General features: G+C 33.9%; 1 protein-coding gene across 4 annotated transcripts in view; it reads left to right on the top strand.

Annotated features, from left to right (window-relative positions):
* Positions 1 to 4,203: 4,203 nt before the first annotated feature.
* LOC144972400 (FAD-dependent oxidoreductase domain-containing protein 2-like) overlaps positions 4,204 to 7,323 on the top strand; it is a 131,035-nt gene continuing 127,915 nt past the window's right edge. Inside the window, exon 1 of one of the 4 annotated variants that reach the window (XM_078913543.1) lies at positions 4,204 to 4,416. The gene's annotated coding sequence lies outside the window, so the exon portion shown is untranslated. Of the gene's footprint in view, positions 4,417 to 6,362; positions 6,553 to 7,323 lie in introns of those variants that run through there. The other 3 variants (XM_078913546.1, XM_078913545.1, XM_078913547.1) reach the window with 3 other exon arrangements.

Here is a 7,323-nt window from a genome sequence, read left to right as displayed (position 1 = left end):
AAAAAAACAAAAAAAAAAAAAACAAAACACGGAAAGAAAAAATCCAACAATTGCCAACCTCCCCAGACCGAAAGCCATTTTTCTGGAATGTCCTGCTTCACCTTCACCCACGTCTACTACTCCTATGCCTCATCCTCCAACTCCGACAATCCCAACTTCCTTGAAAGCCCCTACTACACCAACCCACACCCCATCCACCCCCCCCCCCAACTCCGTCAATCCCAACTTCCTTGAAAGCCCCTATTACACCAACCCACACCCCATCCCCCCCCCCCCCCCAACTCCCTTGAAAGCCCCTACTACACCAACCCACACCACCCCACCCCCCCCCCCAGCCTCACCTACTACGCCCTCCACCCCTCCCCTGCCGTCTCACACAACCCACACGCCTCCCCCCCCCCACCCCCACCTAAACCCTTACCCCCGTCACAATTCAGCAACTCTACAACACCCACTAGATCACCCATAACCTTGAAAGAAATACACAGCAAAGCCACGACATCACCAGAGCCTTTCACAAGCAAACCAATCATACCAAGAACACCCCCAGGAAAAACATACAAATCAGCACAAACAACATCATCAGCAACACTTACAAGAAGACACTCTATAGATAGTATGCAGATGACGTCACTCAGGCCTTTGTTATTGTTTTTGCCACCCGCGTTTGTGAGTTGTTCTCACTAAACTGTATTAACCAGACTATAAAAGTTCATGGTTACACAGAGTTTGTGTGTTGGTCCGTTATACTTCCGGATGGCAATGTTGTGAACTCCTTGGCCAAGCGCAATCTATCTATATCACTCATACCTCCACCACAACCAACATATCTAAAGGGAACATCCTCTTTAGATAGAAAAAGGCAATCTTCACCACTAGAGGAAGGAAAAAAAGATACAGCGTCGACCACCACACCACAATGCAACAAAACCATAAGATTAAGATCATAAGTATTTAATCAAATAACCACACATACAGATCTGTAAATATACCTCATTAGACAACAACACTGTCACATACATATACAGCATACACCACAACAGACTAACACCACCACAATGACACACTAACACACACACACACACACACACACACACACACACACATACATATATACCAACACAACGCCACCGACTAGCAAGTAACATAACATGAAAAACAAACACTACAACAGCACATTCTCATTCACCCACATCCACAATACACACTAGAACTCCATACAAGACACACTCGACCAATGACAAACAGACAGACAGAACCTCAAAAACACACACACACACACACACACACACACACACACACACACATGAGAATGAGCAACAATAATCAAACGACAACACACATACATACAGATAAAGACTTAGCCATACTGACATTAAATATAAGAGGACTAAGAAATAAAACAAATATCATCGTCAACATTATCACACAAACAAAAAACAAACCACTCGATTTCATACTGTTACAAGAAACAAACGTACACGACAAATATACACAAAAACTAATAGTTGTGCTGGACGACTGTTTCAACATGGAACATCAAATAAACAAGATGATCAAAACCATGAATTTTGTATTACAGAGAGACCACTGAATGAAACAATACATTCCTCTCCATTTGCTGAAGACGATCGTTTGTGCACTGATACGCGCGCGCGCACACACACGCACACACACACACACACACACACACACACACACACACACACACACACACAGACATAGACTGAACACACAATGTATGTCTTTCACTTCTGGCCAAAGTTGCCAAATTACAACCTAGACTCGAATGATGACAGCGAATGGGGTGTCAGATTTCACTTCAGTTTTAAAGGTCTAATTCAATTCACACCGTAATAAATCATAATAATGATCATTCTTGATATATTAGAGCATTAAAATATCTAATTCACATTACTATAACTTTCGCTTTGGATGACATACTGATGTGGCAATCACCCACAAGTATTGTCTTAATGTAATAATAATAATGATAATAATAATAATAATAATAATAATAATAATAATAATAATAATAATAATAATAATAATAATAATAATAACAATAATAATAATAATAATAATAATAATAATAATAATAATAATAATAATAATAATAATAATAATATAAATAATATAATAATAATAATAGATAATAATAATAATAATAATATAATAATATAAAAATAATAATAATAATAATAATAATAATAAATAATATAATAATAATAATAATAATAATAATAATAAAATAATAATAATACTGGGTGGGGTTCCTGACCTCCCATAGTGGGCAGGGAGGTACATACTGTATCTTTTATCCCATTATATCTATTTTCCAACATGCTCTCTGTCTTTGTCTTGGAATGAGATAACTTGGTTTTGTCCTGGCCCTGGCTGGGAGGGAAACAGTCAAATGCATAGTTATTGTTATGGGAGATGATATTTTTTTCCTTGAAATCATCTCTCTGTTATGTATTATGATATTTATTTTGAATGTATAATGTAAGCATTTGAGTGTATTCCTCTTTGTTCGATCTTGTGCTTGTGTCCGGATGGGACTTTTAGGTGATCTCAAACTAAGTACATTAGTGGTGTAATCTTGGAATCTACATCTGATCCCTATTTGTTCCCCGTTCCCCATTGTCTTACTTTCTCTTGTGTGCTTTAACTGTAATTTTAGAACTTTTTACTATCCCATTTTCTTCCTTTTTACTGGCGCTGATATAACCTAAATGTGTTGCAAGCGCCGTAAAATCCTTAAAAACAATAATAATGATAATAATGATAATAATAATAATAATAATAATAATAATAATAATAATAATAATAATAATAATAATAATAATAATAAATAATAAAATAAAATAAAATAATAGAAAGAAAAAGAAAGAAGAAGAAAGAAGAAGAAAAGAAGAGAAGAAGAAGAAAAGAAGAGAAGAAGAAGAAGAAGAAGAAGAAGAAGAAGAGAAGAAGAAGAAGAAGAAGAAAAGAAGAGAGAAGAAGAAGAAAGAAGAAGAAGAGAAGAAGAAGAAGAAGAAGAAGAAGAGAGAAGAAGAAGAAGAAGAAGAAGAAGAAGAAGAAGAAGAAGAAGAAGAAGAAGAAGAAGAAGAAGAAGAAGAAGAAGAAGAAGAAGAAGAAAGAAGAAGAGAGAGGAGAGAGGAGAGGAGGAGGAGGAGAGAGGAGGAGGAAGGAGGAGAGGAGGAAGAGGAGGAGGAGAGGAGAGAGAGGAGGAGAGGAGAGAGAAGAAGAAGAAGAAGAAGAAGAAGAAGAAGAAGAAGAAGAAGAAGAAGAAGAAGAAGAAGAGAGAAGAGAAGAGAGAAGAAGAAGAAAGAAGAAGAAGAAGAAGAAGAAGAAGAAGAAGAAGAAGGAGAGAGAGAGAAGAGGAGGAGGAGGAGAAGAGAGAAGAAGAAGAAGAAGAAGAAGAAGAAGAAGAAGAGAGAAGAAGAAGAAGAAGAAGAAGAAGAAGAAGAAGAAGAAGAAGAAGAAGAAGAAGAAGAGAAGAAGAAGAAGAAGAAGAAGAGAAGAAGAGAAGAAGAAGAAGAAGAAGAAGAAGAAGAAGAAGAAGAAGAAGAAGAAGAAGAAGAAGAAGAAGAAGAAGAAGAAGAAGAAGAAGAAGAAGAAGAAGGAGGAGGAGGAGGAGCGAGGAGGAGCGAGGAGGAGGAGGAGGAGAAGATGAAGAAGAAGAAGAACAAAAAAAAAATTCCAAAAAACAACCCAAACCAACAAATACGAGAGCATGTCCAGTTGCTATTATTGGTCTATATAAAAGACAATTATTTTGTAGAGAAATTATCTTGATCATATAACATCCTATGTAGTGTGTGGCTGTGTCACAAAAGCCAAGCATTATTCAGCCTGGTCAGTGAAAGGACGGGTGACAATGATCAATAAATATTCTGGTCCTGACGTTGTGTCCTTGGGTAAGGCATAAGGCAATATAACACACATTACCCCACTCGACTCAGGTGTCAATGAGTACGTGACTATAGAGAGTGACGGATATTGTAAGTGTATTAGTATGGAAAATAACGTCCAACAGGTGACTGGGAATGTATGAAATGGATATATGCTTCCAGGTTTTAGAGTTTTTGCCGAGGCGAGGATGATCATTTAAACCGACCTATTTTTGACGGACGGGTTGTGTCATTTGCCTTTGGTGACATGTGGTTCCTGAGATACTGGCCTCCCAAGTTGGCAGGAGGGCGCTTATTTGCCTTTGGTACCATGTGTATCAATGTTTTACTTTTATTTACAATTTTATAGTTATAATTGATTTGAAGTGTGGTATTTTTTTCTTGACGGTAGATGCAATGCTGGCCAAAGTCTGCATTATAAATTGTCATCTACACGTGTAGTTTCACATATCATCCCAATCGAGTGATATTTTAAACATATGCTGTTATTCTAAAATCTGTGAGTGGTGTTATAGCGCTCTGTTGTTATTCTAAAATCTTTGAGTGGTGTTATAGCGCTCTGTTGTTATTCTAAAATCTGTGAGGGTGTTATAGCGCTCTGTTGTTATTCTAAAATCTGTGAGGGTGTTATAGCGCTCTGTTGTTATTCTAAAATCTGTGAGAAGTGTTAATAGATAGTATGCAGATGACGTCACTCAGGCCTTTGTTATTGTTTTGCCATCCGCGTTTGTAGTTGTTCTCACTAAACTGTATTAACCGACTATAAAAGTTCATGGTTTACACAGAGTTTGTGTGTTGGTCCGTTATACTTCCGGATGGCAATGTTGTGAACTCCTTGGCCAACCGCATTCTATCTATAGCGCTCTGTTGTTATTCTAAAATATGTGGGTGGTGTTATAGCGCTCTGTTGTTATTCTGAGATCTGTGAGTATTAAGCATGATTGTGAATAACTCTCTCCTTACCACCTGTAGGAAAATTGTCACATTCGTTACGATGTTCCCAACATTTTTCTCATTCTGATTTCTTTTGTACTTCATAATATTTGAACAAAACTGTTTGTTGTGTAGTTAAACTATATTAACACTGTGTTGAGGAGCTCGTTTAGCAAAAAAAAAATAATAATAATAATATGTATAGCAAGAACCAACAGCTTTTGTGTGTGAGTGAAATAAATCTAAATTTTTTTGTATAGGTTGGGTGTGACGTTTTGGGGACAATCCCTAAAATGGCCGATAACATTTAACGGATTTAACGGATAAACATGTCTTTTTTAAAAATTACTTACTTACTACGGCTATTATTATTATTATTATAATATTATAAGAGAATTACTTTCGTGCGGCTATGTGGTCTAGTGGTATGACACTCGCTTTCGGATCGGAAGGTCCTGAGTTCGAGCCTCGCTCGGCGCGTAGTTGAGTCCTTGGAGAAGTCTCTTTAATCACATTCTCTCACCGTACTCAGGTGTAAAATGAGTACCTGGCCATTAACAGCGTTGTCTTTGTCCGAAAAATTGTAATATCGCCTAACAGGCGTCATGTCCTTTCCTACATGTTAAATGTTGCTGTTGACCGGGGACCCCTTGTAAAGCGATTTGAGCACATTTAGTGGATATTGCGCTATATAAAAGCTCAATTTTTAATTTTTTTTTTCTAAATCACTCCATACTCCATTTCCAGGGACGAATCTAACCAGTTAACCAGAAACGTATAGCTGTCCCCGCAGTTTTTCGCGGCCGCAAATGGCAATTTTTTCGGCTGCAAATTTCACCCTTGACCGCAAAAAGCCGCAAATTTTTATTTGGCCGCAAAAAGCCGCAATTTTCGCCGTTTTTAGGCTAAATTGACGATTTTTTTGTTAAAAAACAAAACAAAAGCTATAATAAAAAATTGTGAAAAGACGGCGACTTTCAATGCCAGCATCCAAAATTGGCACTAAATAACGGATAAACATGTCTTTTTTAAAAATTACTTACTTGCTATGGCTATTATTATTATTATAATATTATTTCAAACCATTCAAAATGTAAATAAATTCATGTTGACATGTTGTGACATCAATATTCTACAAAATGCCATATTTGTGTTAATTTTTTTTCCGTACATGTTGTTTTAATTGTTTGATTTTTGTAAAACTAACGGCAAATTTTTGGCAAATTTTGCTATTTTGATGGCAAATTTTACCATTTTTATGGCAAATTTTGGCGTTTGAAATGGCAAAAAAAAAAAACCCGCGGGGACAGGTATAGAAAATAAGATATGTACTATTGTTTTTAAATCACTGCACTCTGATTGTCCTGGATACATTAGTGACATATGTTTGAATTCCACGTCCCGTCCAGAAATCAGAGATCAAAGTCTGATAATCACATACTTGTGAAGCCAAAAATTACTCGCAAAATTGGCGAGCATGCGTTTGAATAGTCGGCACACCCCTTATCTGAAACTCCCTTCCAAGATATATCAGAGACAGTAATGATGTAGATTTATTTTATAAATATCTTTAGACGTTTCTTTTTAATATGTAGCACTGTAGAATTATATTGCTTTGTTTCATAGTATGTTTGAGTGGTTGTATGTTTGAGTGAAAGTTGCCACGTTACTGTTAAGCGCTTTGAGCTTGTTGATATACGAGGTAAGGCGCTATATAAAAACCAGAAATTATTATTATTATTATTATTATTATTATTATTATTATTATTATTATTTTATTATATTATTATTATTATTATTATTATATTATTATTATTATTATTATTATTATTATTATATTATTATTATTATTATTATATTATTATTATTATTTATTATTATTATTATTATTATTATTATTATTATTATTTATTATTATTATTATTATTATTATTATTATTATTATTATTATTATTATTATTATTATTATTATTATTATTATTATTATTATTATTATTTATTATTATTATTATTATTATTTATATTATTATTATTATTTATTATTATTATTATTATTATTATTATTATTATTATTATTATTATTATTATTATTATATTATTATTATTATTATTATTATTATTATTTTTTATTATTATTATTATTATTTATTATTATTATTATTATTATTTTATTTATTATTATTATTATTAACTGCCGTTTGAAAACACGCATTTAAACATATGGCCAGAACACTCGTCCTTCAAAAATCGATCGACTTAAATGATCCTCATCTTGGCAAAATCTCTCCAATATGGGACTTCAACAAGTATATATATATATATATATATATATATATATATATATATATAAAATATATATATATATATATATATATATATATATATGAGTGTTGGTGGGTACTCGTAGGTACGAAAGTGCTCGATAATGATGGTTAGAGCTAATATAAATTATAAATGGGATCACTCACTTATA

The sequence above is a fragment of the Berghia stephanieae genome, chromosome 5, assembly GCF_034508935.2.
Source record: "Berghia stephanieae isolate SIO BIC M18660-M18661 chromosome 5, UCSD_Bste_1.3, whole genome shotgun sequence".
Taxonomy (NCBI): Eukaryota; Metazoa; Mollusca; class Gastropoda; order Nudibranchia; family Aeolidiidae; genus Berghia; species Berghia stephanieae.
Note: the sequence above shows the minus strand (reverse complement) of the source record. Positions and strands in the feature narration are given on the sequence as shown.